Source organism: Heterodontus francisci, chromosome 34 (genome assembly GCF_036365525.1).
Source record: "Heterodontus francisci isolate sHetFra1 chromosome 34, sHetFra1.hap1, whole genome shotgun sequence".
Taxonomy (NCBI): domain Eukaryota; kingdom Metazoa; phylum Chordata; class Chondrichthyes; order Heterodontiformes; family Heterodontidae; genus Heterodontus; species Heterodontus francisci.
Window position 1 is genome coordinate 20,165,812 of NC_090404.1, and position 19,133 is coordinate 20,184,944.

The 19,133-nt window shown below is 45.8% G+C and overlaps 2 pseudogenes; one reads left to right on the forward strand and one right to left on the reverse strand.

Annotated features, from left to right (window-relative positions):
- Positions 1 to 19,133, forward strand: part of LOC137349169 (zinc finger protein 585A-like) — a 196,545-nt pseudogene that overhangs the window by 70,929 nt on the left and 106,483 nt on the right.
- The window catches only part of LOC137349165 (zinc finger protein 850-like), a 77,999-nt pseudogene that overhangs the window by 52,575 nt on the left and 6,291 nt on the right, over positions 1 to 19,133 (reverse strand).

The following is a 19,133-nucleotide window of genomic DNA, read 5'->3' on the forward strand; positions in this document are numbered from 1 at the left end:
TGCATCTTTATCCCGACTCTCTGTTTTCTGTTGGTTAGCCAATCCTCTATCCAAACTAATAAATTGCCCCTAACCCCATGTGAACTTACCTTGTGTATTAACCATTTGTGCGGCACCTTATCAAATGCCTTCTGGAAGTCCAGATATACTACATCTACAGGATCCCCATTATCCACTTTGCTTGTTACAGCTTCGAAAAACTCTAGCAAATTAGTCAAACACGATTTATCCTTCATAAAACCATGCTGACTCTGATGGATTGCGTTTTGACTTTCTAAATGTCTTGTTCTGACTTCCTTAATAATAGATTCTAACAATTTCCCAACGACAGATGTTAAACTAACTGGTCTATAGTTTCCTTCTTTCTGCCTCCCTCCCTTTTTGAACTACATTAGCTTTTTTCCAATCCACTGGAACCTTTCCCGTATCCAGAGAATTTTGGAATTAACCACTATCTCCACTGCCACTTCCTTTAAGACCCTAGGATGTAGGCCATCAGGTCCTGGGGACTTGTCTGCCTTCAACCCCAATAGTTTGCTCAGTACTTTTTCCCAAGTGATGATGATTGTTCTAAGTTCCTCCCTTTCTATAACCTCTGCATTACCTGGTACTATTGGGATGGTACTAGTGTCCTCCACCGTGAAAACTGAAGCAAAATACTGATTTAGTGTCTCTGCCATTTCTGTGTTCCCCTCTATTAACTCCCCAATCTCATTCTCCAACGGACCAACATTCACTTTAGCTACTCTCTTCCCTTTTATATACTTATGGAAGCTTTTGCTATCTGTTTTTATATTTTGGGCTAGTTTTCTTTCATAATTTATCTTTGCTCTTTTTATTATTTTTTTAGTAACCCTTTGTTGATCTTTCAAAGTTTCCCAATCTTCCAGCCTGCCACTGGCCTTTGCAATATGGTATGCCTTAGTTTTTGTCTTTATGTTATCCTTAACTTCCTTGCTCAGCCATGGATATTTTTTCCCCCTCCTAGAATCTTTCTTCCTCTCTGGAATATATTTTAGTTGGGATAAATTGAATATCTCCTTAAACATCTGCCACTGCTCGTCAACTGTCCTACCTTGTAGTCTTCCTGCCCAGTCCACTAGGGCCAAATCTGTCCTCATGCCTATATAATTACCTTTGTTTAACTCCAGAACGCAAGTGTGGGACTCCAGCTTCTCGCCCTCAAACTGACTTTGAAATTCTAGCATGCTATGATCACTCTTCCCTAGAGGATCCTTAACTATGAGATCATTAATTAATCCCACCTCATTACACAATACCAAATCTAGAATAGCCTGTTCCCTGGTTGGTTCCACAACATATTGCTCCAAAAAACAATCTCTAATACATTCAATGAACTCTCCCTCAAGGCTACTCTTGCCAATTTGACTAATCCAGTCTATATGCATATTAAAATCACCCAGGATTATTGCCATACCTTTCTTACAAGCCCCCAGTATTTCCTGGTTTATACTGTGCCCCACTGCTGAACTACTGTTTGGGGACCTATAGATTACTCCCACCAGTGACTTCTCTCCCTTGCTATTTCTTATTTCTACCAGCACTGATTCTACGTCTTGATCTCCAGTGCCTATATCATTTCTCACTACAGCACTGATCTCTTCCTTTACTAACAAAGCTACACCACCTCCTTTTCCTTCCTGTCTATCCTTCTGAAATACTGAATACCCTTGGATATTCAATTCCCAAACCTGGTTTCCCTGCAACCACGTCTCCGTAATCGCCACTAAATCATACCCATTCGTCTCTATTTGCGCTGTTGACTCATTTATTCTGAATGCTTCGTGCATTCAGAGACAAAGCCTTTAAGTTTGTTCTATTATTAGATTTCCCTACTCTTGTACAATTCCTTGATGCAATATGACAGTCACACGTTCTGTCCCTTTTATTTTCTGGTAACAATCAGCCTCACCACTAACCTGCACTCCTACCTTTTCCTTTAACTTCCTGTTTTTCCATGCAGCTGAACCCTCCCCCCCCACTATTTAGTTTAAAGCCCCATCTACAGCCCTAGTTATGCGATTCGCCAGGACTCTGGTCCCAGCATGATTCAGGTGGAGCCCATCCCATCGGAACAGCTCCCTCCTTCCCCAGTACTGGTGCCAATGTCCCACGAATTCAAACCCATTTCTCCCACATCAATCTTTGAGCCACGCATTTACCTCTTTAATCTTATTGACCTTTGCCAATTTGCTCGTGGCTCAGCCAATAATCCGGAGATTATGACCTTTTTGGTTCTGCTTTTTAATTTAGCCCCTAGCTGCTCATATTCCCTCAGCAGAACCTCTATCCTCATTCTAACTATATCATTGGTACCTATGTGGACCACGACAACTGGATCTTTCCCCTCCCACTCCAAGTTCCTCTGCAGCCCAGATGCGATATCTTGAACCCTGACATCAGGTAGGCAACAGAGCCTTTGGGACTCTCGATCCTGGCCACAGAGAACAGTGTCTATGCCCCTAATTATACTATCCCCGATTACGACTACATTTCTCTTTTCTCCCCCCACTTGAATGGCTCCCTGTACCACGGTGCTGTGGTCAGTTTGCTCATCCTCCCTACAGTCCCTGCTCTCGTCCACACAGGGAGCAAGAATCTCAAACCTGTTGGACAAGGACAGTGGCTGAGGCTCCTGCAGCACTACCTTCTGGATCCCTGTACCTGTCTCACTCATAGTCACACCCTCCTGTCCCTGACCACTGGCCGAATTCAAGGTAGTTAATCTAAGGGCTGTGACTACCTCTTGAAACACAGCGTCCAGGTAACTCTCCCCCTCCCTGATGTGTCGCAGTGTCCAAAGCTCAGACTCCAACTCAACAACTCTGAGCCGGAGTTCCTCGAGCAGCCTGCACTTGCTACAGATGTGGTCGCCAGGAACCACAATGGGGTCCACCAGCTCCCACATCATGCAGGTACAACACATCGCCTGGCCCTGCATCTCTATTTTATATAATTAGATTTTAATTTGTTATTTAAGTTTCCGACTGGTCTTTAGTTTTTTTAAATCCGCTTTAGTCTTTAATTTAAATCAATCAATTCTTACTCAAAGTTGATTCAATTAAATTAAAAACTTACCTGAATACTGACCCCATCTGTTCTCTGTTTCCCTGCTCTCACTGTTCAATGTGATGTCACTCTGATGTCACTTTTCAATTTTTCCCAGGCTCCTCGGGCTGTTCCGACTCCGTTCCTCTCTGTCTACCTCCCACATGGGTTTTGGTGTGCTTTTTTTTATACCTCCAGTCCAGCTGCTCCTCAGGCTCTGTTCCTCTCGGTCTCTCTCCCACACAGGTTTTGGCGTGCTTTTTGAGGGTTGCAGATGGGGTGCCAATCAAGTGGGTTGCTTTGTCCTGGATGGTGTCAAGCTTCTCGAGCGTTGTTGGAGCTGCACCCATCCAGGCAGAGTAAGAGTATTCCAACGCACTGCTGACTTGTGCCTTGTAGATGGTGAACAGGCTTTGGGAAGACAGGAGGTGAGTTACTCGCCACAGAATTCCCAGCCTCTGACCTGCTCTTGCAGCCACAGCATTTATATGGCTGGTCCAGTTCAGTTTCTGCTCAATGGTGACCCAAGGATGTTGATAGTAGGGAATTCAGCGATGGTAATGCCATTGAACGTCAAGGGGAGATGCTTCGATTCTCTCGTTTGAGATGGTCATTGCCTGGCACTTGTGTGCCATGAATGCTACTGGCCACTTATCAAGCCTGGATGTTGTCCAGGTCTTGCTGCATATATATATCTATGCATTTGTTACCTTTCAAATTTGTCACTCCTGGCCAGTCTCTCATATTATACCCTCTGTAAACCTGGGTCAAAATCCTGGAACTCCCTTCCTAACAGCACTGTACCTACACTCCAAGGACTGCAGCGGTTCAAGAAGGAAACTCAACACCACCTTCTCAAGGTATGGGCAATAAATGTTGGCTGAGCCAGCGGCACCCATACTATCATACGAATTAGCAGGAGTAGGCCACTGGGCCCTTCATGCCTCCTCCGCCATTCAATAAGTTCTTGGCTGAACAGATTACTCCACCTACCCCCAATAACCTTACACCCTGTTGCTTATCAAGAATCTATCTGCCTCTGCCTTAAAAATATTCAAAGACTCTGCTTCCACTGCCTTTTGTGGAAGAGAATTCCAAAGACTCACGACCCTCAGAGAGAAAGAATTTCTCCTCATCTCTGTCTTAAATGGGCGTCCCTTTATTTTTAAACAGTGACCCCTAGTTCTAGATTCTCCCACAAGGGGAAACACCCTTTCCACATCCACCCTGTCAAGACCCCTCAGGATCTTATATGTTTCAATCAAGTCGCCTCTTACTCTTCTAAATTCCAGTGGATACAAGCCTAGCCTGTCCAATCTTTCCTCGTAAGACAGCCTGCCTATTCTAGGTATTAGTTTAGTATGCCTTTTCTCTACTGCCTCCAATGCATTTACATCCTTTCTTAAATAAGGAGACAAGTATTGTACACGGTACTCCAGATGTGGTCTCACCAATGCCCTGTATAGCTGAAGCATAACCTCCCTACTTTTGTATTCAATTCCCCTCGTGATAAACGATAACATTGTATTAGCTTTCCTAATTATATGCTGTACCTGTATACTAACCTTTTGCGATTCATGCGCTAGGGCACCCAGATCCCTCCGCATCTCAGAGCTCTGCAATCTCTCACCATTTAGATAATATGCTGCTTTAGTCTTCCTGCCAAAGTGGACAATTTCACACTTTCCACATTATACTCCATTTGCCAGATCTTTTCCCACTCACTTAACCTATCTATATCCTTTTGTAGACCCCTTATGTCCTCTTCACAAGTTCTACCTATCTTTTTGTCATCAGCAAATTTAGCAACCATACCTTCGGTCCCTTCATTTATATAAATTGTAATATCCCACGAACGAATAAGAAAACTTTACTCGAACCAAGTCCACCCATTACCACTGTGGTCGCTGACCTACATCAGCTCCCAATTAAACAGAACCTCAATTTGAAAATTCTCATCGTTGTTTTCAAATCCCTCCATACTCTCACTATCTCTACAATCAACTCCAGGCCAACAAACCTCTGAGAGAGCAGGGCTCATTTAATTCTGGCATCTTCCCGGTTTAATTCGTGTTTTGTGTCAAATTGAGCAGCGCCATCTTTATTCCTGGCAGCTGTCTGAGACGTCGCAGACAGTGACGTTTAGTCGCTAAGGCTGCATTTGCGCATGTGTCAGTGGTTACGTTGCCAGCAAATGCGTCCTGACTCATACCGTTTTATTTTTGAGTATGAAACATGATCTTCCCGTCCTTTCTCTGAGATGTAAATGGCAGTCTATGTTCCCCAGAATGCTCGGCGTGGGTGAATGCGGCCTATCGCCATCGGAAAACCCGCAACGCGCAGGCGCGGGAAGGCCCCGCCCATCCGGTGGGCCAGTATGTGCGGAGCATGCGCGGTGCGGCTCCAGGAAGCTGAGCGGGGTCGAGCGCAGCTTCAGCAACAGCAGCTCGTAGGTCTCGAATCAGAGGCACCGGGTGTGTGGGGAGGGGGAGGGGGAGGGGGAGGGAGGACCATTAAAGTGATGGTGCAGCGTCTCCCCATCTTCGCCGCCGCTTCCCGGTTTCTTCTTCCGTTTGCACCGAGTCAGGAAGCCTGTGAGTTGATTGGCTGGTAAGTATTGTAGCTTTGTTTCCCTTTCTCCAAAGTTAGGAAGTTAGTCCAAGGAGCTGGAAATTAAACATTCCCGTTTTCTTCAGAATAAAGGGGGAGCTTCCCGAGATTTAAGTGACAGCAGCAGAAGGGAAGTGAGTAGCTGTTGAGTCTTTTTGTGTTTAAGTAGTCAGGTTTATTAGTATTAGTAAGCTTTATTATCGAATAGATGGAGGAATGGTAGGGGCTGCTCCAGCCTCGACAGTGCACATCCTGTGCTATGAAAATTTATGGCACACGTGTAGGCCATTCAGCCCATTGTGTCAGATTAATCCCACTTTCTAGTTGTTATGACCTCAGAGAGATCGTCAACATGAAAAATACGAGATATGAATGCCTATTTAACAAATTACACCAGATTTCACGTTTTATTATAACAACTAAAAGAAATCCCCAATTAACTAAATAGCACTTTGTAATTTGGGGTGTCAGCTATTTACAATCAAAGGTATTTTCTTTACTTATTCAACGCTTAAATATCTCTCACCAGACTGATACGTCACAATCCTTTTTGATGACAAAATCATGTACAGTTAAAAGTCCCAAATTCCTCCCAGTTGCAATGTGCTGGATCTCCCAGACCTTTCAAAAAAACACTATTTTCCTTCGCTCCCTTCTCCAGGCAACTCTGACGTCGACATCTGTGGATAACGTGATATCCGATGATCCTGTGTGGCCCTTTACACCTCCGCAAAATTCAACTCTCAAAAAGAAAGGTTCAAGTTTCCGCAACCTTTCACTGAATATCTTCAGAGAACAGGCATTTTCTCTCTCTCTCTCTCTCTCTCTCTCGCTCCAGCAGCCCCTGCTGTTGCCTTCTCTTACAGCTTCCCTTGAAGCCTCGCCCCAATGGGTTCTCTGCTTGAGGCACATCCTGTGGCATATGGGAGCACCAGGATACTTCCCATGTTCTAGGTAACCATTTGTGTAGGAAGTGTCATTAGTTGCAGCAGCTCGAGCTCCGGGTTTCAGAGCATGCGCAGCAACAGGCGTCACTGCAGCACATTCGTGAGGTTCAGAGCTTCATGGATAGCATGTTTATAGAAGTGGTCCCCTCGCAGCTTAAGAGTATGCTGGGTCAGAGGCAATGGGGGGTCAATAGGCAGGTAGTGTAGGTGTCCTCTGAGTGCATCACCTCACAGTGATTGTATTCTCAGGAATTTAGAAGATAAAGGGGTACTTTTAACAAAGTTTTCAAGATATCAATGGGAACAGATAGGATAGAAACTATTTCCACTGGTTGGGGAACCTAATACTAGGGGTCAGAGTATAAAAGTTAGAGCCAGACCTTTCATTAATTCACCCCTGGGCCCTGTAAACCCGAGCATTAATTCACCCCTGGGCCTGCAGGCTTAAGCATTAATCCACTCCTGCTGTAGGTACACAGAATCACAGCCCAGAAACAGGCCGTTCAGCCTCACTAGTCTGTGCTGGTGTTTATAATCCACATGAGCCTCCTCCCAATCTAATTACCTTGTCCCACCCTGCCCCCCCATATCCTTCTATTCCCTTCTCCCTCATAAATGCATTGAGCCTCTCCTTAAACACATCATTGCTATCTGCTTCAACCACTCCACATGGCAGTGAGTTCCACATTCCCACCACTCTGAGTAAAGAAATTGCTCCTAAGTTCTCTATTTGACCTGTTAATGTCTGTCTTATATTGCTGCCCCCTTGATCTGACTCACTGATAATTCTAAAGACCTCTATCAGATCTCCTCCTAGTCTTCTCTTTTCCAGAGAAAGGAGCACCAGCCTGCTCAATCTTGCTGGATTGTAACATCCTCTCTGGTGATATCTTTGTAAATCTATTCTGCACTTTCTTCAGTGCTTCAATATCCTTTTTTAATCTGGAGACCAGAACTGCTCACAGTCCTTCTCAGTGAGGTTCTCTATAAATTTAACATTCCCTCCCTGCTGTTACATTGTATTCCTCGAGAAAAGAACATCAGCTCTTTCTTCGCTCTCTTATCGACTTGTGTTGCTCCTTTTAGTGATTTATGTGACTCTGTTCCCAGATCTCTTTGCTCCTCTGCTCCATTTAATTTCTTACATTCTAACCAATAACTGGCCTCCTTATTCCTCCTCCCAAAATGAACCAGCTCACATTTCACTATGTTGAATTTCATTTCCCATTTATCTGTCCAGTCTGCCAGCCTGTTTATGTCTTCCTAGATTTCAGTGCAGTTTCCACATTCTACCACCCAATTGCTGTCTTCTGCACACTGCGAAAACATCCCTCTAATTCCTGAGTCCAAATATGGGTAAAGAACAGAAGTCCCATTGTACTTCACACCATCGTTGATGGCCCGGGCACTGGGGTGTCTGTATAATTTATTTAATAATTTTTTTTCATTGCTTCTCCGGTCCCAATCTTCATTGCATGACACAAAATCATCCATTCAATATTTGGAGCTTTCAATGACGGATTCATTACCCAGGACTCCCCATGGGCCAGAAAGTCCCTTATCAATGACAACAGGAGCCCAGTGCACTGGTGCGGGATCGGACTGTGCTCTGAGCATGTGCAGTGCGGGTGGTGGAGACAGACTGAGATGGACCAGGTGGCTCGGGAGGTGGGAGGAGATTGTGGGTACAGGGGAGGAATTAGAGCCATGAGTGCGCTTCATAGACACCTGGGGTTGGCCAGAGGTCCCGTGTTTACCTCGTGCTGACAGGCCTAGGGGAGAGGGGTCACTGGACTCCATCTTGGAGAGTGCGAGGTCAGGGCGCATGTGTGGCCATCTTGGTGAGGGCACAGTGTGGGCAGGGCTTTGCACTCTCTGTTCTCAACCAGGTCCTCGTGCCCAGGAGATGGAGCAATAGGGTTTTAAAGCAGCTTCACCCACTCCCAGGCTGCATGTGATGTTTGCAGCCGAGAGGAGTCCATGGGCCATGTATATATTCAGTGTGAGAGGTTACAGTCCCTGTGTAGTTACCTGAAGGGGCTGCTCCTCAACTTAGAATCAGAGAAATTTACAGCACGGAAGGAGGCCATTCAGCCCATCGTGTCCTTGCCAGCTGACGATGAACCATCCAGCCTAATCCCACTTTCCAGCTCTTGGTCCGTAGCCTTGCAGTTTCAGGCACTTCAAGTGCATATATCCAAATACTTTTTAAATGTTGTGGGGGTTTCTGCCTCTACCACCCTCCCAGGTAGTGAGTTCCAGATCCCACCACCCTCTAAGTTTAAAAACATTTCCCCTCAAATCCCCTCTAAACCTCCTAACTCTTACTCTAAATCTATGCTCCTTGGTTATAGACCCTTCAACCAAGTGCAACAGGGCCTTTAGATCCCCTCTTAATTTTATACATTTCAATTATGTCTACCCTCAGCCTCCTCTGTTCCAAAGAAAACAGCCCTCACCTATCCAATCTTTCCTCATAACTAAAATTCTCCAGTCCAGGCAACATCCTCGTAAATCTGCTCTGCACCCTGTCTGATGCAATCACATCTTTCCTATAGTGCGGTGACCAGAACTGCGTGCAGTACTGCAGCTGTGTCCTAACCAGTGTTTTATACTGTTCCAGCATAACCTCCCTGCTCTTATATTCTCTGCCTTGAGTGTTCCGTATGACCTCTTATCCACCTTCTCTACCTATCCAGCCACCCGCAGGGAACTGTGGACATGGACACCAAGGTCCCTCTGTTCCTCTATACCTCTCAGTATCATATGATTTATTGTGTATTCCCTTGCCTTGTTAGCTGTCTTCAAATCCATTACCTCACACTTCTCCGGATTGAATTCCACTTGCCACTGTTCTGCCCACCTGACTGGTCCATTGATATTTTCCAGCAGTCCACAGCTTTCTTGTTCATTATCAACCACACGGTCAATTATTGTATCATCTGCAAACTTCTTAATCAAACCCCCTACAATCAAGTCCAAATCATTGATATGTAACCACAAAAAGGCAAGGGACCGAGTACTGATCCCTGCAGAACCCCACCGAAAACAGCCTCCAGTCACAAAAACACCATTGACCATTATCCTTTGCTTCCTGCCTCAGACAATTTTGGCTCCAACTTACTGCTTTGCCTTGGATCCCATGGGTTTTTACTTTCATGACCAGTCTGCCATGTGGGACCTTATCAATAGCCTTGGTTATAGTTTAGTCTCACTCTCCTAATCTCTGGTCACTCAGTGTGGAGGGGTGGGGGTTGGTAAGTTGGAGGATCTTCTCCTGGACCTGCTCTTGGGCCTGGTTAAAACACCACCCACCCCAACTAGCCCTTTCAACGACCTTCTCTTCCCAATTCCCCCAACGACGACCTCCTCCCTCACCTCACCCACCCCAAACCCACCCAGCTTTGTATCTGTCTTGTATATTTAAACACCCAGTTCTCACCTTCTCTCTCTCTCTCTCTTCCCCTTTCCCTCAGGCCGAGAAGCAATGTGTAGGTCCAGGATGTACAGGGACCATGTTGGGAGTGGGGGTGTCACTCTGGCTGCTACCCTGTTTTCCATGGTCTTGTCCATGCCGGGGTGGCCTTCTGTAACACCTCAGGACACACAGTGTCTCGTGGACACTGGTAACAATGTTCTGGTTTAGTTGGGAAGGTTCCCTTTGCTTCTGTTACAATTTGTTGCTTCTTTTAGTTTGAATGGACCAGATGTTAGGGGGGAACGAGAGAGGAAAGAATGTTCCATAGAAACTAGAACTGTCTGTTCTGAATTTCTATCCTGGACTGACAGTGATGACTGTTGTAAACTCCTTTTACAGGGTGTTGGAAGGGAAGGATTTGCAGACGAGAAAGTCAAACCAAACATCACATCAAGATCTGACTCGATTCATCAGGACCTGAATATCATCGGCCTTTGAAATGTGGAAGGAGAAATGTTTGTCAGTTCTGTCTGTGGGAAAAGATTTCAAACATCAGTGTGACTGGAAAAGCACTGAGACACACACACCCGAGTGAGAGTGTCCCAGTGCACTGACTGTGGAAAGAGCTTTAACCAGTTACACAGCCTGAAAACACATCGCACCATTCACAGCGGGGAGAAACCACACGTGTTGTGTGTGTGGACGAGGCTTCAACTGATCATCCAACCTGGAGAGAGACAAAGGACACCCGCATCATGGAGAAACCGTGGAAATGTGGAGACTGTAGCAAGGCATTCAGTTCTCCATCAAAGTTGGATATTCACCAACGCAGTCACACTGGGGAGAGGCCGTTCACCTGCTCCGTGTGTGGGAAGGGATTCACTCAGTTATCACACCTGCTGAGACACCAACTTGTTCACTCTGATATGAGACCTTTCAAATGTTCGGATTGTGAGAAGAGCTTTAAAAGCAAAAATTATCTGCTGAGACACCAGCAAGTTCACACTGGGGAGAGGCCGTGCACCTGCTCTGTGTGTGGGAAGGGATTTACCTGTTCATCCAACCTTCTGACACACCAGAGAGTTCATACTGGGGAGAGGTCGTTCACCTGCTCTGAATGTGGGAAGGGATTCACTCACTCATTCCATCTCCTGAGACACCAACTTGTTCACTCTGTAAAGAGATGTTTTGCATGTTCTGAATGTAAGAAGAGCTTTAAAAGCAGCGATGATCTACTGACACACCAGCGCATTCACACTGGGGAGAGGCCGTACATCTGCTCCGTGTGTGGGAAGGGATTCACTCACTCGTCCAACCTGCTGTCACACCAGAGAGTTCACACTGGGGAGAGGCCGTTCACCTGCTCCGTGTGTGGGAAGGGATTCACTCAGTTATCACACCTCACTGAACACCAACTTGTTCACACCGATAAGAGACCTTTCAAATGTTCCAATTGTGAGAAGACTTTTAAAAGCAAAAATTATCTGCTGAGACACCAGCAAGTTCACACTGGGGAGAGGCTGTACATCTGCTCCATGTGTGGGAAGGGATTCACTCACTCATCCAACCTGCTGTCACACCAGAGAGTTCACACTGGGGAGAGGCCGTTCACCTGCTCCGTGTGTGGGAAGGGATTCACTCAGTCGTCCCACCTGCTGACGCACCAGCGAGTTCACAAGTGACTGCAGGGACTGGATTCTGTTGTTGCCGCTGCTGTTAATCACATCCAGGACTGAACAATGTTTATTCTGACTTGACTTTATTTCAGTTGATAAACTCCAGCCCAGTTACAGGGATTAATATTCTGAATTTGTCAAATAAATCAGCTTTGCATCAAACACACAGGGAATTTTATTGGAGTTGTAAGAGTGGGAAATGTGGCGGGCAGGGTAACTTAATTCAGCAGGAGGTGGAATTTTGCTTTCTCGACAATGGGTTCAAATTTTGGGATGAAGTCAGCAGCGTGCTTTTTGGCAGGTCGGGACCAATGGTGTCCCGTAGCAGGTTTCTACTTTTAATATATTTGCATGTCATGAATATTCATTCTCTTGTAATCTACCCTCCAGATTAAGTCAGCGGCGCACAGAAATCTCGTGGCATCCGGTTCATATTTGTTAAAAGGTGGAGTGACCAGTAAGCTTTGTGTCCTTGTATCTGACATTAGCGGTTTTCCTTCTGGAACTCTGCGGCACAAGGAAGGGCAACAGTGGAATGGATGTTTGACTGAAGGCTCGGGACTGGCAAGGGCGAATCAGGTGGGAACTCAAAGGGTTCATGGAGGGCCGGAGGAGGGATGCAAGGGAGGACAGAGGGTAGGGTTTGGGTGGATGGAGGGGTGCAGGAGGGAGGAAAGGGTGGAGTTCGAGTACATGGAGGTGAGGAGGAGGGAGGACAGAGGAAGGGCCTGGCATCCTGGGTATGGTGGTGGGGGTTAAAGTCAGTGAAGGTGAGGTGAATGAGGGGCCTAGAGGGTGGGTCACTACTGTCCACATTGGGGTCCTGTGGGTTAAGCTCAGGCTACTGGCTGGTGGAGGGGATAGTCACAGTCGTGAGGGAGTTCAATTCGATAGGAGGGCAGGTCCAGTGTCATGTTTGGGTAGTGAAGGTATCGTAGGGCGGGGCACAGGATCGGGTGAAAACAGTAAGGTCGATGACAGAGGGGGATGCTTAACCCTGATAAAGCTTTGGTCAGACCCCAACTGGAAGATTGCTGCCAGTCCTGGTCACCACATTTCAGGAAGAATGTGAGGGTCCAAGGGAGGGTGCCGAGGAGATTTACCAGAACGGTTCCAGCAATGGGGCATTTTAGTTACAAGTTTAGGCTGGAGAAGTTGGGGTTGTTCTCCTTGGAGCAAAGGAGATTGAGGGGAAATTTAATAGAAATTTACAAAATTAGATAAATTAGACAATGAAAAACTGTTCCCATTAACTAAAGGTACAAGGACTCGGGAACGCACTTTGAAGGTTTTGAGGAAGAGTTGCAGTGGGAATGTGAGGAAGAACTTCTTACACAACAAGTGGTTCTGACCTGGAACTCGCTGCCAATGTGTGCGGTGGAAGTGGAAATAATCAATGATTTTGAAAGGCAATTGGATGGTCACTTGAAGGAAATAAACCTGCAGGGCTACGGGGGGAGTGGGACTGACTGGATTGCTCCCTGGAGAGCTGACATGGACTTGATGGGCCGAATGGCCTCCTTCGGTACTGTAAATGACTTTGTGTTATGTGACAGGATGTCCCAGCTCTTTACCCTGGGATTCTCAGTATGAATAGGGTGGGAGAGGGGAGGAACCGCTATCCATAGTTATCTAAAGATGTATCAAAATTAAAGGAAAAGCATATAATTGTATAAAGATGGGTGGCAGGTCAGAATATTGGACAGAATATAAAAAAACAGCAGAGAATGACTAAAAGATTGACAAGGCGTGCAGATTGCAAGTTGAGTGTGGAGATATGAGTTTGTTGAGTGGCAGGTTTGGTGAAGGGGGCGAGGAGGTGCTCATTTTTTCTACTTTTTTTACCCTCCAGTATTTGGTTCTTGCTTTGGTGCAGTGGAAGGAGCTGGTTGGTAACTGGTAAGCTATTCTACTTATAAAAATAGTCTGTGAAGTTCAGTTATGGTAGGGCAGCTCTGCCGAGTGGAATGCACAGCCTGTGGCATGTGGAAAGTGATGGATGCACTGTGTGTCCTAGATAAACACATCTGCAGGAAGTGTCATCGGCTGCACGAGCTTGAGCTCCGGGTTCCGGAACTCGTGCAGCGGCTTTGTACATCTTTGTCCATCTACACTTTCTAATCCCTTACCATTTAAGAAATACTCTGCACATCTATTCCTCCTACCAAAGTGGATAACCTCACATTTTTCAACATTATATTCCATCTGCCATGATCTTGCCCACTCACTAGGTCTGTCCAAATGCCCTTGAAGCTGCTTTGCATCTTCTTCACAGCACAAATTCCTGCCGAGTTTTGCGTCATCTGCGAGCTTGGAAATATTACATTTGGTCCTTGCATCCAAATCATTGATATATATTGTGAACAGCTGGGGTCCAATTACTGATCCTTGCAGTACCCCACTAGTCACAGCCTGCCAATGCAAGAATGACCCGTTTATTCCTACTCTCTCTATTGGGGTATAAGAGTAAAGAAGTCTTACTACAATTAAACAGGACACTGGTGAGGCCCCACCTGGAGTACTGTATGCAGCTTTGGTCTCCTTACCTAAGGAGGGACATAACTGCTCTTGAAGGAATGCAACAAAAGTTCACTCATCTGGGTACTGGGATGTGGCGATTGTTCTATTTATTCACAGAATGTGGGTGTTGCTGGAAAGGCCAGTATTTATTGCTCATTCCTAATTGTCCTTTCGAAGGTCATGGTGAGCTGCCTCCTTGAATAGAATGGAGTGGCTTGCTAGGCCATTTCATAGGGCAGTTAAGCGTCAACCACATTTCTGTGGGTCTGGAGTCACAATTGGGTCAGATCAGGTAAGGATGGCAGATTTCCTTCCCTAAAGGCAATTAGTGAACCAGGTGGGTTTTTAGGACAATCCGGTAGTTTCATGGTCACCATTATCGGTACTTTCCTTTTCCTTTTTGGCCGCCTTGTCTCGAGAGACAATGGGTAAGCGCCTAGAGGTGGTCAGTGGTTTGTGGAGCAGCGCCTGGTGTGGCTATAAAGGCCAATTCTAGAGTGACAGACTCTTCCACAGACGCTGCAGGTGAAGTTGGTTGTCGGGGCTGTTACACAGTTGACTCTCTCCTTGCACTTCTGTCTCTTTTCCTGCCAACTGCTGAGCCTGTTCAACTCACCTCTCTTCAGCCCCGTCTTTATGGCTGTCCACCAGCTCTGGCGATCACTGGCAACTGGCTCCCAGGAGTTGTGGTCAATGTCGCAGGACTTCATGTCACGTTTCCAGACGTCTTTAAAGCGGAGACATGGACAGCCGGTGGGTCTGATACCAGCTCGCTGTACAATGTGTCTTTGGGGATCCTGCCATCTTCCATGTGGCTCACATGGCCAAGCCATTTCAAGTGCTGCTGGCTCAGTAGGGTGTATATGCTGGGGATGTTGGCTGTCTCGAGGACTTCTGTGTTGGAGATACGGTCCTGCCACCTGATGCCAAGGATTTTCCAGAGACAGCGAAGGTGGAATGCGTTGAGAAGTCGCTGTTGGCTGACATACGTTGTCCAGGCCTTGCTGTTGTACAGCAAGGTAGTGAGGACACAGGCTTGAAACACTCGGACTTTTGTGTTCCGTGTCAGTGTGCCATTTTACCACACCCTCTTGGCCAGTCTGGACATAGCAGCAGACGCCTTTCCCATGCACTTGTTGATTTCTGCATCAAGAGACAGGTTACTGGTAATGGTTGAGCCCAGGAAGGTGAACTGTTGAACTACTTCCAGAGCGTTGTCGCCGATATTGGAGCTTTTCTGATGTCCTGCCTCATGATGTTCATTTTCTTGAGGCTGATGGTTAGGCCAAATTCGTTGCAGGCAGCCGCAAGCCTGTCGATGAGTCTCTGCAGACACTCTTCTGTGTGGGATGCTAATGCAGCATTGTCAGCAAAGAGGAGTTCCCTGAAGGGGACTTTCTGCACTTCGGTCTTTGCTCTTAGAAGGGCAAGGTTGAACAACCTGCCATCTGATCTTGTATGGAGTACTGGAGTTGTGTACCTATCACAACCTCTGCATCACCAACTCATTATTGCAAACCAAACCCTGTCACCAGGTTTCTTGGAGGCACCCAAGATCACGTCGTTGGCAGCAGCTGGACCTCATCATCACAAGGCGAGCCTCTATAATGTCCAAATCACACGCAGCTTCCACAGTGTGGACTGCGAGACTGACCACTCCCTGGTGTGCAGCAAAGTTAGACTCAAACCAAAGAAGTTCCATCACTCCAAGCAGAAAGGCCGCCCACGCATCAACCCTAACAGAATTTCTCATCCACAGCTGTCACAAAAGTTTCTCAATTCACTTGAAAAAGCCCTTCAAAGCCCTGCAGGGGATGCAGAGACCAAGTGGGCCCACATCAGAGATGCCGTCTATGACTCAGCAATGACCACCTTTGGCAAACGTGAGAAGCAGAATGCAGACTGGTTTCAATCTCACTTTTTGAAGAGATGGAACCAGTCAGAGGCACTAAGTGCATTGCACTGCTGAACTACAAGAAAGCCCCCAGTGAGCTAACATCCTTAGCACTTAAAGCCGCCAGAAGCACCGCAGAAGAACACCCAGGCTGTGTGCAAACGACTACTGGCAACACCGATGCAGTCGTATTCAGCTGACCTCCGACACCGGAAACATCAGAGGAATGTATGACGGCATTAAGAGAGCTTTTGGGCCAACCATCAAGAAGGTCGCCCCTCTCAAGTCTAAATCAGGAGAAACGATCACTGACCAATGCAAGCAAATGGACCGCTGGGTGGAGCACTACCGAGAACTGTACTCCAGGGAAAATGTCATCACTGAGACTGCCCTCCATGCAGTCCAGTCTCTGCCAGTCATGGATGAGCTGGACAAACAGCCAACAAAATCGGAGCTCAGTAATGCCATCGATTCTCTAGCCAGTGGAAAAGCCCCTGGAAAGGACAGCATTACCCCTGAAATAATCACGAGTACCAAGCCTGCTATACTCTCAGCACTTCATGAACTGCTTTGCCTGTGCTGGGATGAGGGAGCAGTACCACAGGACATGCGCAATGCCAATATCATCACCCTCTATAAGGACAAGGGTGACTGCAACAACTACTGTGGAATCTCCCTGCTCAGCATTGTGGGGAAAGTCTTCGCTCAAGTCATTTTAAACAGACTCCAGACGCTGGCTGAGCGTGTCTACCCTGAGGCACAGTGCGGCTTTCGAGCAGAGAGATCCACTGTTGATTGATATGCTGTTCTCCCTTCGCCAGATACAGGAGAAATGCCACGAACAACGGATGCCCCTCTACGTTGCTTTCATTGATCTCACCAAAGCCTTTGACCTCGTCAGCAGACGTGGTCTCTTCAGACTACTAGAAAAGATTGGATGTCCACCAAAGCTACGAAGTATCATCACCTCGTTCCATGACGATATGAAAGGCACAATTCAACATAGTGGTGCCTCATCAGAATCCTTTCCTATCCTGAGTGGCGTGAAACAGGGCTGTGTTCTCGCACCTACACTGTTTGGGATTTTCTCCCTGCTGCTCTCACATGCGTTCAAGTCTTAAGAAGAAGGAATTTTCCTCCACACAAGATCAGATGGCAGATTGTTCAACCATTATCAATACTAACCTTTTAATTGAATTTACTTAATTGAGTTTAAATCCCTGAACTGCCATGGTGGGATTTGAATTTATGTCTCTGCATCATTAGCCCGGGCCTCTAGATTACTAGTTCAGTAACATAACCACGATGCCTATTTCCTCCTATGAGGAGAGATTGAGTAGACTCAGCCCATATTCCCTGGAGTTTAAAAGAATGAGAGGTGATCTGACTGAAACATAATAGATTCTTAAGGGACTTGATAGGGTAGATGCTGAGAAAATGTTTCCCCTGTCTGGGGAATCTAGAACACTGGGTCACAGTCTCAGGATAAGGGGTCGGTCATTTAGGACTGAAATGAGGAGAAATTTCTTCACTGAAAGGGTTGTGAATCTTTGGAATTGTCTACCCCAGGGAGCTGTGGATGCTCAGTCGTTGAGTATATTTAAGACAGAGATTGATAGATTTTTGGGGACTGAGTGAATTAAGGGATATGGGGATAGTGCGGGAAGGTGGAGTTGAGGTAGAAGATCAGCCATGATCTTGGTGAATGGCAGAACAGACTCGAAGGGCCAAATGGCCTCCTCCAGCTCCTATTTCTTATGTTCATTAAACCTCAGTCTGGTTCCTCTCAAGCTGCTGAGTGAGTGAATGAAATCTTTCTTGACAAATCACCAAGATACCAGACTACAAGTCATGCCCAAAACATCATTTATTGGTTACAAATCACAACTTAGTTAAATCTGGGCACACAGACACTTTATAGACATGTATAAACACATAGAAATGTAATCAGAGTTATCCAGCAGTTGAGCACTAATAGGGACAGTATTTTACAAAAACAAGTAACAAATGCAGGGGTGAGAGTGGCCAAAGACCAAAAGGTCTGAAAATTAGTAACCGAAGACTAAACAAGTCCGATTTTTTTTTTTTTTGACGATGAATCCTGTAATTATAGCACTGTTATTGAAGCAAACTAGTTGAGTAATGGCAATTTTGTATCTGTAATGAATAAAATTGCACTGTACTCAATACAATTTCATGAGACTTACCTGACAGCTGATAATTGGTTTTACGGAGCTTCATGTTCTCAATGTCCTGCTTCTGCCTATTTATAGCTTGTTCATGTAAAAGGTGTTCTGTGAAGATGTGTCAACTTTAATGGAAAGCGATATATATAAACATACCAGATGGCACATTCTGGTACCTTGGTAAGTGATGTGCACAAATCAGTAGGTATATAAATTAATAAAAAGTAACCATTTCAGAGACATTGACAATCCAGAAACTTGAACATAAGTGGGGTCATTTTTCTTATTTTGTGTTATGACATAATCACCTGAACGAAGCAGAAAGCAAAACCAGGTAGGGAGGATTGTATACCAGTTATACAGCCTGTCCAATTTACTGTCCATTAATGTCAATGGACAGGAATATCACATACATTCTGTTAGGAGCGTGTGATACTCCCGACCCAATTTTCCTTTGGACTTTTACCTCCAAGCACAAAAGAGGAAAATAATCTTATTAACTTTAGCAAATGTGGTGCCTCTATGGATAGAATGCTTGTTTTTTAAATACGACTCATGGTAGATTTTATAATTTACAATAGTCACATTCTAAAGATTCAAAACTAGAATAATCTTGTTTGCAAATCTCATTACAATCTTAATGAAAACTAATTATAAATGTGGTTTTCCTCTCCAAGGAATCCAAATATTAAGCAACATAAATACTGTAGCAGCTCTTGCTAGCAACAGTGGAAAAGTAATGAGACTCGTGTTATACCTCGAGGAAGCAAATCCTGCACTCCGGGTCCCACTAGTTGGGGGGACGTCCTGCCC